The sequence below is a fragment of the Trachypithecus francoisi genome, unplaced genomic scaffold (genome assembly GCF_009764315.1).
Source record: "Trachypithecus francoisi isolate TF-2019V2 unplaced genomic scaffold, Tfra_2.0 Lachesis_group5, whole genome shotgun sequence".
NCBI lineage: Eukaryota > Metazoa > Chordata > Mammalia > Primates > Cercopithecidae > Trachypithecus > Trachypithecus francoisi.
The window spans coordinates 128823434-128843128 of NW_022681470.1; the positions used below are offsets into that span (position 1 = coordinate 128823434).

At 38.3% G+C, this 19695-nt stretch overlaps 1 protein-coding gene and 1 pseudogene across 7 annotated transcripts in view; one reads left to right on the forward strand and one right to left on the reverse strand.

The window, feature by feature from the left end:
- The window catches only part of EVI5 (ecotropic viral integration site 5), a 271308-nt gene that overhangs the window by 57191 nt on the left and 194422 nt on the right, over positions 1–19695 (forward strand). Inside the window, exon 1 of one of the 7 annotated variants that reach the window (XM_033200705.1) lies at positions 5472–5691. The exons of the other annotated variants lie outside the window; for them this stretch is intronic. The gene's annotated coding sequence lies outside the window, so the exon portion shown is untranslated. Of the gene's footprint in view, positions 1–5471; positions 5692–19695 lie in introns of those variants that run through there. 7 annotated transcript variants of the gene reach the window in all.
- Positions 1583–19662, reverse strand: LOC117076069 (annotated as a pseudogene).

The window sequence follows — 19695 nt, forward strand, 5'->3', positions numbered from 1 at the left end:
TCTTTATCAGAAATATGCCCCAATGCAGTTAAGTGATACCAAGAAAATCATTTTCCCATCCTAGGCCTAACATTCTTTATGCAAAAATTAGGAGATTGAATGACTGTGATCTGTAAGTTCCTACAATTCATGTATACACATCAATTTATACATCATGATGTAGGTAGACAGCGAGACTGTACTTTCTGGCCCCCATGATGCTGGGCGTGGCCATATAACTTGCTTAAAGCAAATATGGTACATGTGTCTTGTAAGACAAAACTGAGGTTTCTTTCATCTCTTTCTTCCTCTGCCAAAAGAATGACAATCTCCCAAAAGGGGATTTCCTTCACCTTTGATCCTGGAGTGAAGATGATTTGGAGCAGTGCTACAGCCAGTCAACAGCTGGCAATACTCACCAGGAAATGCACCTTTGTTGTTGTTAACTGCAGCATAACCTAATGAAAGCTAATTAATTATAAGAATTTGCTAATAATTGAGGATCAGTACATAGTTAAAACACAAACACTCTATCACCTTAATAGAAAGGTGATAGTGTAGGCTGGGCGCTATGGCTCACACCTGTAAATCCCAGTACTTTGGTAGGCTGAGTGGGTAGATTGCCCAGTCTCAGGAGTTCGAGACCACCCTGGGCAATATGGTGAAACCTCGTATTTACTAAAATAAAATAAAAAAAAAAATTAGCTGGGCGTGGTGGCGCGTGCCTGTAGTCCCAGCTGCTCGGGAGGCTGAGACAGGAAATTGCTTGAGCCTGGGAGGTGGAGGTTGCAGTGAGCCGAGATCGTGCCAGTGTACTCTAGCTTGGGCCACAGAGTAAGACTCCATCTCATTTGAAAAAAAAAAAAAGAAAGATGATAATGTGAAATATGACATCAGTGGAAATAAGTTAAAAAGCAACTTTAAAGAATTTTAAAAAATTGTATTTGTCGTTAAAGAAATTGACTTAAACATGTATGTAGAATTTTCTTTGTGATTTCTGGCCTGAATCCTTGAATGACTATTCCAAGTAAGATTCAACATTTTTACAAAGTTGTCATTCATCATTAAGATATTCCAAGATTATATTTCCACCATTTTATAAAGGACAGTCCAATTTAGCAATCCAGGTTTCCAAAGTAAGTTCCAAGGATAAAGCTTCTCCTGAAGTAATGTGACACAACCTTAATTTCTTAGCTGTTAATTTTTTTTTCTTTTTTTTTTTAAATAAAATAGAGATGAGGTCTCACTGTGTTGTCCAGGCTGGTGTCAAACTCCTGGGCTCAAGTGATCCTCCTGCCTCGGCCTCCCAACGTGTCAGGATTACAGGTGTGAGCCAGTGTGCCTGGCCTGTTAGTGTCATTTTTTTTTTTTTGAGATGGTGTCTCGCACTGTCTCCCAGGCTGAAGTGCAATGGCGCTGTCCCTGCTCACTGCAACCTCTGCCTCCTGGGTTCAAGCAATTCTCCTCCCTCAGCCTCCCAAGTAGCTAGGATTACAGGTGCCCGCCACCACACCTAGCTAATTTTTTGTGTTTTTAGTAGAGACAGGGTTTCACTATGTTGGCCATGCTGGTCTCAAACTCCTGACCTTGTAATCCGCCCTCCTCGGCCTCCCAAAGTGCTGGGATTACAAACGTGAGCCACCGTGCCCGGCCTATTGCCATCTTTAAGACTGGCCAGAGAAGCAGCAAAGTCTGTGACCTTTTTGATGCTTCATCCATGGAAAAGAACATTGGTTTACCCTTTTCTTTGTTCCCCTTAGGTAGGAAAACTTGAAAGCAAATACTTTCTGCCTGTGGCAGTGATTTATCCCCATCAGTGTATATCCTTTATTTTATCGGTACAATTCCTTTGCAGCTGTTACACTATTTTTTGTCACATTTCCCTTGTTTACTTGCTGTCTCTCCTGTTTTGCAATTGATGTCTTTAACAAGTTTCTGAGTGGCAGCCGTGTAAGCCTTTGGGATTTCCAGTTTTTCACACTTGTGATCTGACTGATGATGGTGTCTCAGGCAAAAATTATTCTCACAGTAAGGACGTATAACTGCCACAAGTTCTCTTTCAACACGGCCCTTGAATGAACATGGGTAAAGTTTATGTTTATGTCCTCAGTCTCATTGATTACAGTCATCTCAGGACAACCACGAGACTGCCAGCTTTTGTGTTCAAGGCAAAGTATTCCTGAGTATCACACACAAATGAAAGAAAATCTGGCAGTGCTGCCCAGTGTTCAACTGTGCCATCTCTCTCATGCCACTAAAGAGCAGAAATTTTAAATTTTGATTAAGTCACAATTTCAAATTGTTCTTTTATGGATTGTGCCTATAATCGTAGCTACTCAGAAGGCTGAGGGAGGAAAATTACTTCAACTCAGGAGGCAGAGGTCACAGTGAGCAGAGATCACGCCACTGCACTCCAGTCTGGGTGAGAGAGTGAGGCCCCATTTCAAAAAAACAAAAAAAGACATAGGCTTATGTCTATCTTAATGCTGGCACTATACTGCCTTGATTATTGTAGGCTTATACTGAGTCTTGAAATCAGATAGTGTTAGGCCTCCAACATTGTTCTTTTTTTTTGGCCTATTTTTGGTCCCTGGCATTCCCAAATGAATTTTACAATCAAGTTGTTAATTTCTACAAAAATGCCTGCTGGAATTTTGGTTGGGATTTGCATTAAATCCCTAACAGTATTACCTTCCTTCCTGTGAACACAATGTATTTCTCAATTATTATTTGTCAATGGTATTGTTTTTGTAAACTTCATTTTTAATTATTCATTGCTAGCATATAGAAATACAATTGTTAACACCTTCTGTGTTAAAAAGAAAATACAGTTGTATTTTTTTTTTGTTTTTTTTGAAATGGGGCCTCACTCTCTCACCCAGGCTGGAGTGCAGTGGTGTGATCTCTGCTCACTGTGACCTCTGCCTCCTGAGTTGAAGTAGTTCTCCTCCCTCAGCCTCCTGAGTAGCTAGGATTATAGGCCTGTGCCACTATGACGGCTAATTTTTGTATTTTTAGTAGAGATGGGGTTTCACCCTGTTGGCCAGGCTGGTCTGGAACTCTTGACCTCAAGTGATTTGCCTATCTTGGCCTCCCAAAGTGCTAGGATTATAGGCGTTAGCCACTGTGCCTGGCTCTACAATTGTTTTTCTTATATTGATTCATGTATCCTGCAGCTTTGCTAAACTCAGTTATTGTTTTGGTATTTTTTTTGGTTTTTGTCTAGATTCCATTAGATTTTCTATATAGATGAGCCTATTATCTGTGAATAAGAGCACTTTTGCTTCTTTCCAATCTGGATGCCTTTTATCTATTTTCTTGACTATTGCTACTTACTGGAACCTCCAGTATAAATTTGAATGGAAGTGGTGAACAGACATACCTGCTCTTTTTCTGATCTTAAGAAGAAAGTGTTAAGCTTTTTTTTTTTTTTTTTTTTTTTTTGAGGCGGAGTCTCGCTCTGTCGCCCGGACTGGAGTGCAGTGGCCGGATCTCAGCTCACTGCAAGCTCCGCCTTCCGGGTTTACACCATTCTCCTGCCTCAGCCTCCCTAGTAGCTGGGACTACAGGCGCCCGCCACCTCACCCGGCTAGTTTTTGTATTTTTAGTAGAGACGGGGTTTCACCGTGTTAGCCAGGATGGTCTCGATCTTCTGACCTCGTGATCCGCCCGTCTCGGCCTCCCAAAGTGCTGGGATTACAGGCTTGAGCCACCGCGCCCGGCCGAAAGTGTTAAGCTTGATGTTAACTGTATTTTTTTGGATATGCCCTTTGTCAGATTGAGGAAGTTCCTTTTTTTTTTTTTTTTCTGTGAGAGAAGGTCTTGCTCTGTCACCCAGGCTGGCATGCAGTGGCTCGCTGCTGCCTCGGTCTCCTGGGCTCAAGTGATCCTTCCACCTCAGCCTCCTGAGTAGCTAGAATTACGTGCGTGCACTACTACACTTGGTTAATGTAAAAAAAAATTTTTTTTGTAGAGACGGGGTCTTGTTTTGTTGCCTAGATTAATCTCAAACTCCTGGCTTCAAGGACTTGGGTTCCCAAAGTGCTGGGATTACAGGCGTGAACCACTGTGACCAGCCCCTTTCCATTTCTTTCTTTCTCCATTTCCTTCTTTCTTTCTTTTAGAGATGGGGTGTCGCTCTGTCACTCAGGCTGCTGTAGTGCAGTGGCACAATCAGTGGCACAGTCACAGTCAGTGCAGTAGCCTTGACCTCCTGGGCTCAAGCGATTCTCCAAACTCTGCCTCCTGGGATTACAGGCATATGCCAGCATGCCTGGCTAATTTTTGTACTTTTTTGTAGAGACAGGGTTTTGCTATGTTGCCCAGGCTGGTCTTAAACTCTTGGGCTCAAGTGATCCTCCTGCCTCTGCCTCCCAAAGGCTGACATTACTGGCATTGGCTACTGCACTTGACACCCCTTTTTATTTCTTGTTTGCTGAGAATTTATGTAAAACAGATTTTGGATTTTGTCAAATGCTTTTTTTTTTTTTTTACCTCTACTGAAATGATCATTAATGGTTTTCTTCTTTCAGTCTGATAATATGGCAAATTACATTGATTTTTCAATGTTCAACCAACTTTGCATTCATAAGCTAAACCCCACTTCATTATATGTTGTCTTTGTAAAATATTGGATTCAATTTGCTAAAATTTTGTTTGAAATACAGTCTGCCCTCCATATCCACAAATTCTGCATTTGCAGAACCACAGATGGAAGATATTTTTTAAAATAAGAAATAACATATAACAATAAAAAATAATACAAATAAAAAATACATATAATTATTATATAATATTTACATTGTATTAGGTACTAAAAGTCATCTAGAGCTGATTTAACATATAAGGAGGATGTGCATAGGTTATATGTAAATACTATACCATTTTATCTAAGGGACGTTACCACCTGCACATTTTGGTATCTTTGACCTGGAACCAATCTCTGAAGGATACAGAGAGACGAATATATTTGCATCTGTGTTCATGAGGGAAATGGATATGAAGTTGTCTTGAAATGTCCTTGACCTTTATTGGTAATATCTTGTCACCTTGTAATGTCTGTGTGACCTTTCTTTTCTAATAAAGTTGTTTAGTGCTATATAGTAATCCCCCATTATGTGTGGGCCATATTTTCCAAGTCGCCCAGGAGATACCTAAAAACTGTGGATAGTTTCAGACCTCATTGTCATCAATTGAAACATATTTCTGTTCATGACTTCTACTCACAAACAGCAAAAATGCTGTTTTCATCTTAATTAAGCATTTATCATACATTGTGACCATAACTTTTGTAGTTTGAAGTGCAAGAGTAAAATTAGTATAAATTTATTTTTCCTTCACAGTTTCACAGATAGATTTGTTTTTACCATAAATGTTAGCAGCCTCAGCATTCAATTTTGTTTGTTTCCTTATTAAGTAGAGAACTTCCACCGTCTCACTTGAAGGAAGCACTTTAATAGCTTCTCTTTGACATATTCAAATTGCCAGCGTCACTACTTTTGTGGTTTGGGGCCATTATTAAGTAAAATAAGGGTGGGTTTAATGTAATCACTGTGATATCACAATAGTATATCTGATAACTGACTCAGATGGTTACTAAGTATTAGCTGACTGGTAGCACTTACAACATGGATACACTGGGCAAGGGGATGATTCACTTCCCAGGCAGGACAGAGTAGCATGGCAGGAGATTTCATCGTGTTGCCCAGAATGGTACACAATTTAAAACTTTTGAATTATTTACTTCTGGAACTTTCTGTTTAATATTTTTATACTACAGTTGATTGTGGGTAATTGAAACCATGATTGGCTGGGCCCAGTGGCTCATGCCTGTAGTCTTAGCACTTTGGGAGGCTGAGGTGGGTGGAACACCTGAAGCCAGGAGTTCAAGACCAACCTGGCCAACATGGTGAAACCCTGTCTCTACTAAAAATACAACAATTAGCTGGGCATGGTGGCGGGCGCCTGTAATCCCAGCTACTCCAGAGGGTGAGGCAGGAGAATTGCTTGAACCCAGGAGGCAGAGATTGCAGTGAGCAGAGATTGCGCCTCTGCACCCTGCACTCTAGCCTGGGCGACAGAGGGAGACTTGTCTCCCCCTCCCGCAAAAAAAAGAAACCATGACAAGTAGAACTGTGGATAAGGGATGGCTACTGTTTGTGTATCTTTGTTGGCTTTCTGTTTACATATTATATCATATTGAGAGAAGAGTAGTAACTTCAAATTATAATTGTGGATTTATCTATTTCCTTTTAAATTCTGTCTTTCATGTAATTTGAAGTTCTATTTTAGGTATATAAACATTTAGGATTGTTATATCCTCTTGTAAAATGACCTTCTTTGTCTCTGTTAATGTTGTTTGCTTGGAAATCTACTTTATCTTATATTAATATAGTCACTCTAACTTCTTTTTGAATAGTGTTAACATCTCATATATTTTCCCAGCTTTTTGCTTGTAGTCTCTTTTTTTTGTTTATCTTTAACTTTTTTTTTTTGAGACGGGGTCTCACTCTGTTACCTAGGCTGGAGTGCAATGATATGATCATGGCTCTCTGCAGCCTTCATCTCCCAGGCTCGAGCAATTCTCCCATCTCAGCCTCCCAAGCAGCTGGTACTACAAAATTTTATTTTATTTTTTGAAATGGGGGTCCCACTATGTTGCCCAGGCTGTTCTTGAACTCCTGGATTCAAGCAATCCTCTCGCCTCAGCCTCCCAAAATGTTTGGATTACATGTATGAGCCATCATACCTAGGAAAAATCTTTAAAGTTTGTCTGTTAGTAGCATATAGTTGGGTCTTGCTTTTAGAAATACAATCTGACAATCTTTGTCTTTTAATTGGGTTATTTAAACCATTTTATTTTATTTATATTTATTTATTTATTTATTTATTTATTTTGAGACGGAGTCTTGCTCTGTCGCCCAGGCTGGAGTGCAGTGGTGCGATCTCCACTCACTGCAAACTCGGCCTCCCGGGTTCACGCCATTCTCCTGCCTCAGCCTCCCGAGTAGCTGGGACTACAGGCGCCTGCCACCGCGCCCGGCTAATTTTTGTATTTTTAGTAGAGATGGGGTTTCACCGTGTTACTCAGGATGGTCTCTATCTCCTGACCTTGAGATCCGCCCGTCTCGGCCTCCCAAAGTGCTGGGATTACAGGCGTGAGCCACCGCGCCCGGCCTTAAACCATTTTATTTTATTTTTAAATTAAAGTTTTATTTTTTGCTCACATTTCATTCATCTCAATTGGTAGATTGGATATATCTTTGCTTTACACTGCTTTGTTTTGTGACCAGCAATCAGTGTCTATCTGGGATAAACCAGACTCACGACAGATGGAAAAGAGATCTAGTTGAAATACCTTAAAGCATCCCCTAGGGAGTGGTATACATAATTTCTACTTAAATTTTATTGGCCAAAGTAAGTCAGATCGCCAAACCTTTTATGAGCAAATCTAGCAGGGATGGATCTAAAATTCACAGTTTTAAAGAGTATGGTTTAGTGGTTTTTAATATGTTTACAAAATTTGTGCAATTATTACTACTATCCAAACTCCCAATCAGAATATTTCCATCACTCCAAAAAGAAACTCTGTCCCCATTAGTCTCCTCGTTTCACCCTCCTTCCAACCCCTGGTAACCACTAATATATTTTCTGTCTCTATGGATTTGCCTATTCTGGACATTTAATTATGATGGAATGATACAATAAGTGGCCTTTTGTAACTCTTCTTTCACACAACATAGTTTTTTTGAGATTTTGAGGAAAATAGGTTATTTACATTTAAGGTGATTATTAATATTGTTATATTTAAACTTGTCATCATCTTATATTGTTGTTTCCTTTAATTCTGCCATCTTTGACTTTATTGAATTTTTTATGATTTTGTTATAGTTTATTGATTTATAAGCTATAACTCTGTTATTTTAGTGGTTGTGTTAAGATTTATAATATAAATATTTAACTTGTAAGTCTGCCTTTGAGGGTTATACGACTTCACATGTACTGTAAGAACCTTATAATAGCACACTTGCATTTCTCCTGTCCAGTCCTTTGTACCAGTTTTGTCATACATTTTACTTTTATGTTATAAACTCTAACATTATTTTTTAACTCAACAGTCAGTTATCTTTAAATGAGATTGAAATAATAAGAAAAAACTTTTATGTATTTACCTAGTTACCATTTCTAATGCTCTTCTGCCCTTTCTTTAGATCCAGATTTCCATCTGATATTTCCTTCTTGAAATACTTTTTTTAACATTTCATGTTGTGTGGTGGTATTGGTGATGAATTATTTAGCTTTTGTATGTCTGAGAAAGTCGTAATTTTGGCTTTGATTTTTAAAAATATTTCTTTGACTATAGAATTCTATTTAATAGGTTGACAGTTTTTATTTTCCAAATGTTTTAATCATGTGATTTCATTGATTTCTCTCGTGTTTTCAGTGAGAAATTTGATGTGTTCCTTATCTTTTTGTTTATTTGTTACTCTCAAGGACATTTCTTTGTATATGTCTTTTTTCTCTGCTTTTTCACTGGTTTTAAGCATTTTTTTCTGAAGTGTCATTGTTTTTTCCATGTTTCTTACATTTGTGATTTGTCGAACTTCTTATGGATTTATAGTTTTCTTCAAATGTGGAAATTTTGGAGCCAGTGTTTTCTTCAAATAATTTTTTGTCCCTTTCTTGCCTCTTCTTTAGAGACTCGAAGTACACACATATTAGGCCACTTGAAGTTGTTCCACAGCTCACTGATGCTTTGTTTATTTTTTGGAAAGTTGCTACATATTCAAATTCACTACTACTGTCTTTTGCCATATCTAAGTTGATATTAATCCCATCTAGTGTATTTTTTCTCTCTCACATTGTATTATAGTTTTATCTTTAGAAGTTAGAGATTAGTATTTTTTAATATGTCTCTATTAAACTTTTGAATATATAGGATACAGTTATAGTAACTTTTAATGGGCTTGTCTGGTAATTCTAACATTTGAGTTAATGCTGGTTTGCTTTTGATGGATTGATTTCCCCCCTGCCTCATTATTGGTTATACCTTTCTTCTGCTTTGCATGCCAATTTTTTTGTTTTTTTGTTTTTTTTGAAACAAAATCTCACTCTGTCACCCAGGCTTGAGTACAGTGGCGTGATCATGGCTCGCTGCAGCTTTGACCTTCTTGGCTCAAGTGATCCTTCCACCTCTGCCTCCCAAGTAGCTGGGACTACAGGTGTGCCCCATCATGCCCTGCTAATTTTTGTATTTTTTGTAGAGATGGGGTTTCACCATGTTACTCAGGCTGGTCTCAAAGCCTGATAATTTTTTATTGAATACCTGAGATTGTGAATTTTATCATGTTGTGTTTGACTGTTTTCTATTTTCCTGTAAATATTCTTGAATTTTGTTCTGGTATGCAGTTAAATTACTTCAAAAGAATTTGTTCTAGAGTAATGCAGAGCCTAGGACTATTATTCCACTCTACCGAGGTGAGATCCTTCTGTGCACTCTTCCCAATGTGTCTTGAAACAGTAGCTTTTCCAGTATGGCTGGTGGAGATAGGTATAATTCTCTACCCTCTGTGAATGTTAGGCGTGGTTATATCTCATCTTTTCTGGTGGTTGATTCTCTGACCATGGGTAGTTTCCTTACATGAATGCATTGATCAGTTCCCAGCTGAATATATGATGGAGATCTACTAATCTCTGAAGATCTCTGTATAGTTCTTTCATCTCTGGTGGTGTCCTCTGAACTTTAGCCACCTTGGTCTCACTGCCATTGTGTACCTGAAATGTGGCTTGTCTGACTTGCGATGACTCTCCTCATCATCTCCTCAATTCAGGGAGCACACAAGACTGTATCTCAATTTTCCCCACCTGTTATAAGGCCTAGAAACTGGATTTCAAGGTGGTTAAGATGGCAGTCATAGAGTTTACTTTACTTATGTGCTGAGTCTCAGGAATTCTTCTCCAATGCTGCCTGTTGTCTAAAGTTTTTTTTTTTTTTTTTTTTTTTTAATGACAGGGTCTTACTCTGTTGCTCAGGCTGGAGTGCAGTGGTGCCATCACAGCTCACTGCATCCTTGACCTCCTGGGCTTGGGTGATCCTTCCACCTCTGCCTCCCGAGTAGCTGGGACTACAGGTGTGTGCCACCATGCCCAGCTAATTTTTGTACTTTAATAGAGATGGGGTTTCATCATGTTGCCCAGGCTGGTCTCGAACGTCTGGGCTGAAGCAGTCTGCCCACGTTGGCCTCCCAGGGTGTTAGGATTATGGGTATGAGTGACTGCTCCAAGCCTAAAGTCTTGAAAATAATTGTTTGATATAACAATGTATTTTGTTCAGTCTTTTTTGGTTTCGGGAAAGAGGGTAAATCTAGTCTCTATTATTTCATCATGGCAAGAATGAAATAATTTTTCATATAAAGTTTTATGTTTTCCTTTGGCATGGGAAGAAGTCTGAACAGAGTTAGAAAAATTGATTTATATTATTTGACAATTAGATATTGGAGTTAATATCATATATAAATATATTCTGAATGTTACCTCTGCTTAGCCTTAAAAAAATTTACTGCCAAGGTAATTATTGAAGTAATTTTATGCTTTTACCGCTGAGGTAATTTTTACTTTAAATAGTTACCTGTCCTCAGACTTGGTCCCTTTCTTTTGAGATGGAGACACACAACAGAAGCTTGAAGGAAATTCACAGGGAACAGGATTTAGGAACTATAGATTTTGAGTCTGACCTCATTGAGCCCCAAGAATAGGACCTAATACCAACTCATGCAAACCTGGTGATAGAAAATACTGCTTTCTTATGATCATTTCCTAGAAAGCCCTTTTAAAGGTTTTCTTTGGCTCTCAGCACTCAATGGGTAAGGTAGAAAGCTGGGTGTGCCACATGATAACTTTATGTGGGTTTAGTGTGTGTATATATGTTTTGGTTTTATAAGGTAGAAAGCTGGGTGTGCCACATGATAACTTTATGTGGGTTTAGTGTGTGTATATATGTTTTGGTTTTAACTTTCTACCCCTTTGTTTACTGCATTTGAAAGATTTTGGACAAATCCTCTGGTCAGAAGTTTTGGGAAGAGATAGTCTTTTAAAATAATATGTAGATTCTCAAAGTTTCTTGGATAAGATGAAATTAGAAGAGGATCTTGAAAGATCAAAGTGGAGTGTTAGGTTGTGTGAGGGCTGTTATGAGTAAATAGTTTCTTAGAGAAAAGGAAATGACAGGGACTATTAAATAAAGCAAAAGGAGGTATGTGATAGAAAAATAGTGAGACATGAAGCTAGGGCAGGGCTGACAAAGCACTTACAGACGGTGCTGAAGGGTGTAAAGTATTTTTAAGTGTTCAACTGATTATTATATACAAGGATGAAGTAGTTTACAGTAAAGATAACTTCTGGTATAGATTTTGTAGATGACCAAAGTTGAATTTATTTTTATGGTTGTGATAAATAGTTACTGTGCAACTAAAATACACAAAGCACTATATTAAAATTGTTGTAGGTAAGGCATGGGTATAGATGAATTGCTTGTTCCCAAACAATTCACAATTTACCCCAGAATACCAGATGTGTTTAATGTATATGTTGACAACTAAGGAATAATTACTGCAGTCTTTTTTTTTTTTAATTATTGTTATACTTTAAGTTCTAGGGTACATGTGCACAATGTGCAGGTTTGTTACAAAGGTATATATGTGCCATGTTGGTTTGCTCCCCCCATTAACTCGTTATTTACGTTGAGTATTTCTCTTAATGCTATCCCTCCCCCAGCCCTCCATCCCCTGACAGGCCCTGGTGTGTGATGTTCCCCTCCCTGTGTCCAAGTATTTTCATTGTTCAGTTCCCACCTGTGAGTGAGAACGTGCAGTGTTTGGTTTTCTGTTCTTGTGATAGTTTGCTAAGAATGATGGTTTCCAGCTTCATCCATGTCCCTGCAAAGGACATAAACTCATCCTTTTTTTATGGCTGCATAGTATTCCATGGTATATATGTACCACATTTTCTTAATCTGGTCTATCATTGATGGACATTTGGGTTGGTTCCAAGTCTTTGTTATTGTGAATAGTGCCACAGTAAACATACGTGTACATGTGTCTTTATAATAACATGATTTATAATCCTTTGGGTATATACCCAGTAATGGGATAGCTGGGTCAAATGGTATTTCTAATTCTAGATGCATGAGGAATCGCCACACTGTCTTCCACAATGGTTGAACTAATTTTTTACATTCCCACCAACAGTGTAAAAGCATTCCTATTTCTCCACATCCTCTCCAGCATCTGTTGTTTCCTGACTTTCTAATGATCGCCATTCTAACTGGTGTGAGATAGTGTCTCATTGCGGTTTTGATTTTCATTTCTCTGATGACCAGTGATGATGACCATTTGTCTGTATGCTGCATAAATGTCTTCTTTTGAGAAGTGTCTGTTCATATCCTTTGCCCACTTTTTGATGGGGTTGTTTTTTTCTTGTAAATTTGTTTGAGTTCTTTGTAGATTATGGATATTAGCCCTTCGTCAGATGGGTAGATTGCAAAGATTTTCTCCCATTCTGTAGGTTGCCTGTTCACTCTGATGATAGTTTCTTGTGCTGTGCAGAAGCTCTTTAATTTAATTAGATCCCATTTGTCAGTTTTGGCTTTCGTTACCATTGCTTTTGGTGTTCTAGTCAGGAAGTCTTTGCCCATGCCTATGTCCTGAATGGTACTGCCTAGGTTTTCTTCTAGAGTTTTTATGGTGTCAGATGTTACATTTAAGTCTTTAATCCATCCTGAGTTAATTTTGGTATATGGTGTAAGGAAGGGATCCAGTTCCAGCTTTCTACATATGGCTAGCCAGTTTTCCCAGCATCATTTATTAAATAGGGAATCCTTTTCCCATATTTTGTTTTTGTCAGGTTTGTCAAAGATCAGATGGTTGTAGATGTGTGGTGTTATTTCTGAGGCCTCTGTTCTGTTCCATTGGTCTATATCTCTGTTTTGGTACCAGTACCATGCTGTTTTGGTTACTGTAGCCTTGTAGTGTAGTTTGAGGTCAGGTAGCATGATGCCTCCAGCTTTGTTCTTTTGCTTAGGATTGTCTTGGCTATGTGGGCTCTTTTTTGGTTCCATATGAACTTTAGTTTTTTCCAATTCTGTGAAGAAAGTCAGTGGTAACTTGATGGGGATAGCAGTGAATCTGTAAATTACCTGGGCAGTATGGCCATTGTCAGAATATTGATTCTTCCTGTCCATGAGCATGGAATGTTCTTCCATTTGTTTGTGTCTTCTTATTTTGTTGAGCAGTGATTTGTAGTTCTCCTTGAAGAGGTCCTTCACATCCCTTGCAAGTTGGATTCCTAGGTATTTTATTCTCTTTGTAGCAATTGTTAATGTGAGTTCACTCGTGATTTGTTGGCTCTCTATTATTGGTGTATAGAAATACTTGTGATTTTTGCTCATTGATTTTGTATCCTGAGACTTTGTTGAAGTTGCTTATCAGCTTAGGGAGATTTTGGGCTGAGACGATGGAGTTCTCTAAATATACAACCATGTCATCTGCAAACAGTGACAATTTGACTTCCTTGTTTTCTAATTGAATACCCTTTATTTCTTTCTCTTGCCTGATTGTCCTGGCCAGAACTTCCAACACTGTTTTGAATAGGAGTGGTGAGAGAGGGCATCCCTGTCTTGTGCCAGTTTTCAAAGGGAATGCTTCCAGCTTTTGCCCATTCAGTATGATATTGGCTGTGGGTTTGTCATAAATAGCTCTTATTATTTTGAGATATGTTCCATCAATACCAAATTTATTGTTTTTTTAGCATGAAGGCTGTTGACTTTTGTCAAAGGCCTTTTCTGCATCTATTGAGATAATCATGTGTTTTTTGTCATTGGTTCTGGTGATGTGATGGATTACGTTTATTGATTTGCGTATGTTGAACCAGCCTTGCATCCCAGGGATGAATCTGACTTGATCATGGTGGATAAGCTTTTTGATGTGCTGCTGTATTCGGTTTGCCAATATTTTATTGAGGATTTTGACATTGATGTTCATCAGGGGTATTGGCCTAAAATTCTCTTTTTTTGTTGTGTCTCTACCAGGCTTTGGTATCAGGATGATGCTGGCCTCATAAAATGAGTTAGGGAGGATTCCCTCTTTTTCTTTTGACTGGAATAGTTTGAGAAGGAATGGTACAAGCTCTTTTTTGTACCTCTGGCAGAATTTGGCTGTGAATCCCTCTTGTCCTGGACTTTTTTTGGCTGGTAGGCTATTAATTATTGCCTCAATTTCGGAGCCTGTTCTTGGTCTATTCAGAGATTCCACTTCTTCCTGGTTTAGTCTTGGGAGGGTGTATGTGTTCAGGAATTCATCCATTTCTTCTAGATTTTTCTAATTTATTTGGGTACAGGTGTTTATAGTATTCTCTAATGGTAGTTTGTATATCTGTGGGATTGGTGGTGATATCCCCTTTATCATTTTTTATTGAGTCTATGTGATTCTTCTCTCTTTTCTTCTTTATTAGTCTTGCTAGCGGCCTATCAATTTTGTTGATCTTTTCAAAAAACCAGCTCCTGGATTCATTGATTTTTTGAAGAGTGTTTTTGTGTCTCTGTCTCCTTCAGTTCTGCTCTGATCTTAGTTATTTCTTGCCTTCTGCTAGCTTTTGAATGTGTTTGCTCTTCTCTAGTTAATTGTGATGTTAGGGTGTCGATTTTAGATCTTTCCTGCTTCTCTTGTGGGCATTTAGTGCTATAAATTTCCTTCTACATATTGCTTTAAATGTATCCCAGAAATTCTGGTACATTGTATCTTTGTTTTCATTGGTTTCAAAGAACATCTTTATTTCTGCGTTTATTTCATTATGTACCCAGTAGTCATTCAAGAGCAGGTTGTTCAGTTTCCGTGTAGTTGTGCAGTTTCGAGTGAGTTTCTGAATCCTGAGTTCTACTTTGATTGCACTATGGTCTGAGAGACAGTTTGTTGTGATTTCTGTTCTTTTACATTTGCTGAGGAGTGCTTTACTTCCAACTATGTGGTCAGTTTTGGAGTAAGTGCCATGTATTGCTGAGAAGAATGTATATTCTGTTGATTTGGGTGGAGAGTTCTGTAGATGTGTATTAGGTCTGCTTGGTGCAGAGCTGAGTTCAATTCCTGGATATCCTTGTTAACTTTCTGTCTCTTTGAACTGTCTAATGTTGACAGTGGGGTGTTAAAGTCTCCCATTATTATTGTGTGGGAGTCTAAGTCTCTTTGTAGGTCTCTCCGGACTTGCTTTATGAATCTGGGTGCTCCTGTATTGGGTGCATATGTATTTAGTATAGTTAGCTCTTCTTGTTGAATTGATCCCTTTACCATTATGTAATGGCCTTCTTTGTCTCTTTTGATCTTTGTTGGTTTAAAATCTGTTTTATCAGAGACTAGGATTGCAACCCCTGCTTTTTTTTGCTTTCAATTTGCTTGGTAGATCTTCCTCCATCCCTTTATTTTGAGCCTGTGTGCATCTTTGCATGTGAGATGGGTCTCCTAAATAGAGCACACTGATGGAAACTCCTTTATCTAATTTGCCAGTCTGTGTCTTTTAATTGGGGTATTTAGTCCATTTACATTTAAGGTTAATATTGTTATGTATGAATATCATCCTGTCATTATGATGTTAGCCGGTTATTTTGTCCATTAATTGATTCAGTTTCTTCATAGCATTGATGATCTTTCCAATTTGGCATGTTTTTTGCAGTGGCTGGTACCGGTTGTTCCTTTCCATGTTTAGTGCTTCCTTCAGGAGCTCTTTTAAGGCAGGCCTGGTGGTGACAAAATCTCTCAGCGTTTGCTTGTCTGTAAAGGATTTTATTTCTCCATCACTTATGCAGTTTAGTTTGGCTGGAAATGAAATTCTGGGTTGAAAATTCTTTTCTTTAAGAACGTTGAATATTGGCCCCCACTCTCTTCTGGCTTGTAGAGTTTCTGTCAGGAGATCCACTATTAGTCTGATGGGCTTCCCTTTGTGGGTAACCTGACCTTTCTCTCTGGCTGCCCTTAACGATTTTTCCTTCGTTTCAACCTTGGTGAATCTGACAATTATGTGTCCTATCACCCCACCAACTAGTAAGTCTGTGGAAAAATTGTAAGAATAATAATTTAAATTCTCTCTACATCTGTGGTTTGTAATGTAGGTAAGTTATATATGTAACCTATATATTATATATTATATATATATTACAAATGTAAGTTATAGATCTAAAGTAAAAATTATGAGATACGACTTACACTTTGTAGCATAATAAAGTAGATGTTTATTCTTCCCTTCCCCAAATGTAGATGATTCTCTGGTTGTGTTAACTGTCTTTGATTCAGAAAGTGTAAAAATAGCAACATTTGAGAAAATTAAAATTTAAGGAACATGAAAATATCAAATTCTATAAAGAAATATTTTTCTTTTTATAGTTTTACTGCAGCTGTTACTTTTTAAAAATAAGTACATGTGGCAACCCCAGAAAGATGTGAAGAAATGGTTTAATGTAATGTCAAAGATCTATTTGATGAAAGTTAATAATTGATAGTTTTAAAGTTGTAATCGGATAGTTTTTTTTTCCCTTGCATGTTAAATGTGCTTTTCTTTTTTCATTTTAAAAACACAAAGGCTTTGGCAGAGATGAATTTATGGAGGTAAGTCTCAAGTGTAATAGGATTGCATTTTAATTAAGGAGGGGAATGTTGCTAATTTAAATTTTGAGTGAGCCATTATTTGCGTGGTTTAAAACTTAGGCATTGCAGCCATATTTGTTCTCTTTTACATTCTGTTATTTGGAATCATATTTGGCTTTTTAGTATATTTTGGGGACTGAGATATGAGAATGAAGAAAAAGAAAGAGTTTATTGATTTATGAGACAAGGTCTCACTCTGTCACCCAGGCTGGAATGCAGTAGGGCCATCTCGGCTCACTGCAACCTCTGCCTCCTTGGTTCAAGCGATTCTCTGACCCCAGCCTCCCAAGTAGCTGGGTTCACAGGCGCTCGCCACTGTGCCTGGCTAATTTTTGTATTTTTTGGTAGAGATGGGCTTTCACCATGTTAGCCAGGCTGGTCTCAAACTCCTGACCTCGAGTGATTGGCCCACTTCAGCCTCCCATAGTGCTGAGATTACAGGTGTGAGTCACTGCACCTGGCCAGAAAGTGTTCTTTTTTTGTTTTTGTTTTTTTTGTTTGTTTGTTTGTTTTTGAGGCGGAGTCTCGCTCTGTCGCCCGGACTGGAGTGCAGTGGCCAGATCTCAGCTCACTGCAAGCTCCGCCTCCCTGGGTTTACGCTATTCTCCTGCCTCAGCCTCCCGAGTAGCTGGGACTACAGGCGCCCGCCACCTCGCCCGGCTAGTTTTTGTATTTTTTAGTAGAGACGGGGTTTCACCGTGTTAGCCAGGATGGTCTCGATCTCCTGACCTCATGATCCGCCCGTCTCGGCCTCCCAAAGTGCTGGGATTACAGGCTTGAGCCACTGCGCCCGGCCAGAAAGGGTTCTTTTTAAAGTAATAAATGTATTTTGTGATTTTAAAAAAATATAGTAAACAGGAATCTTTGAAAACTTAGTTTATATATCGTTATATCCTACCAAAATCTAGATCTGTATTGTCTGGTATGGTAGCCAGTAACCATATGTGGCAATTGAGTACCCAAAATCTGACTGGTTTGACTTGTGATATGCTATAAGAGTAAAATATATACTAGATATTAAAATTTGATTTGAAAAAGAGACTGTCTTAGTAATTGAAAAAAAATTTGTTTACCTGTTGAAGTGACATTTCAACTGTATTTGATAAATTATTAAAATTAATTTCAGGCTGGGCCTGGTAGATTACTCCTGTAATGGCAGCACTTTGGGAGGCCTAGGTGGTAGGATTGCTTAAGCCCAGGAGTTTGAGACCAGGCTCTCAAGACCCCATCTCTATTTAAGATATATATATATATTTTTTCATCTTTTTCTGAAAGCTTTTAATTGTAGTGACTAGAACTTTTAGCATTTCATAAGTGGACTGAATTGTATTTCTTTTGGACAGGCTGATCTAGATGACCTAATGTCCATCTTATATTTATAATTTTACCACCATAGCATTACCTCAGTTTTCCTGAGGATACTCTCCATAAAACATCCAGCAGCACCAAGGAAGTGAAGAGCTTGCAAGCAAAATAGGTATTTTCAAGTCTCTATTTAAAAATTCATGATTTTTAACCATAGGAAAGGTCTTTAAATCTTTATTGGAAGTCTTTATTCTTGTTATTTTCATTGAGGATTGTTTTAAAATTTTTGTCAGTTGTCTGATTTCCTAAAGAATTTGATGATATAATTAATTAAACAATTTATTATACTACCTTTTCTGTGGCAACTAGCTTAGCCTAAGATAGTCTCTTGAAATTGAGAAATCTTAAAAGTGAAGTCTGCTAGGCTTATCTGTCTGGAATGTCTGTATAAAGTAATTTCCATACTCTTAGTTTCTGATCATAATATTTGGGAGGAGCCTATAAACCTTCTCCAAGCCCTGATCTTAAACACAGAAAAAAAAAAGAAATCTCTATTTTTCAGAACTAGAGAAATCCCTGTCATTTAGGTATCTTTCTTCTGTGTTGTCTCTGAGTTGTTTCCTGTCATAATTCCTTGTGTCTTCTCCAAATTCTGTCTTTGTTACATTATTTCTATTGCTGTGAGACATGAATTTGTGCTTGATTTTGTTGATGTGAAAGGATGTGATTCCTCTCTAGGTTAGGCATGTAGTTTTGCCATGGTCTGTTTGTTACCCTCTAAAATTCATGTGTTGAAATCTAATCCCAAAGGTGATGGTATTAATATGTTGGACCTTTGGGAGTCTGTAATCCTCATAAATGGGATTAGTGCCATTATAGGAGGCTTGAGGGAGCCCTTTTGCCCATTCTACCATGTGAGGGCCCATAAAAGCCTCCATCTGTGAGGAATGGGTCCTTACCTTATGCCAGACTTGCTGATGCCTTGATCTTGGGCTTCCAACCCTCCAGAACTGTGAGCAATAAATTTCTGTTTTTTAAAAATTACCCAGTCCAAGATATTTTGTTATAGAAGCTCAAATGGACTAAAATAAGTTTTTTGTTACTCATTTTCCATTCTTTTACCTGGCAAGTTGCTGCACATTCATGTCCTGTTTCTCTGGTGTTGCATTACAAAGAGATGTTTGAAATTACAAACATTTGTGTTTGAAAAGTTGTGTTTGAAAAGTTGCCTCCTTCATAATAAGTCTCTCTGCCTTTTTTTTTTTTTTTGAAACAGGGTCTTGCTTTGTCACGTATACTAGAGTGCAGTGGTGTGATCATGGCTCACTGAAGCCTTGACCTCCTGGGCTCAAGCAGTCCTTCCACTTCAGCCTTCTGAGTAGCTGGGACTATAGCCGCGCTCCACCACACTTGGCTAATATATATATATATATTTTTTTTTTTGGTAGAGATGGGCTTTCGCCGTGTTGCCCAGGCTGGTCTCAAACTCCTGGGCTCAAGTGATCCACCTGCCTCAGCATCCCAAAGTGCTGGGATTATAGGTGTGAGCCACCTTTCCCAGCATCTCTGAACTTTTAAGTGCCAGTGTGTTTAGCTTCCCAGGTGTTTGTATCATACAGCATTTTTTTTTCCTTAGATCTTTTCTTAGTTCCTTATAAATTATCTTAGCAGTTGATAAATTACCAACTGGCATGTTGACCAGTTGCTGTTGTATCCTGCTTTCTGA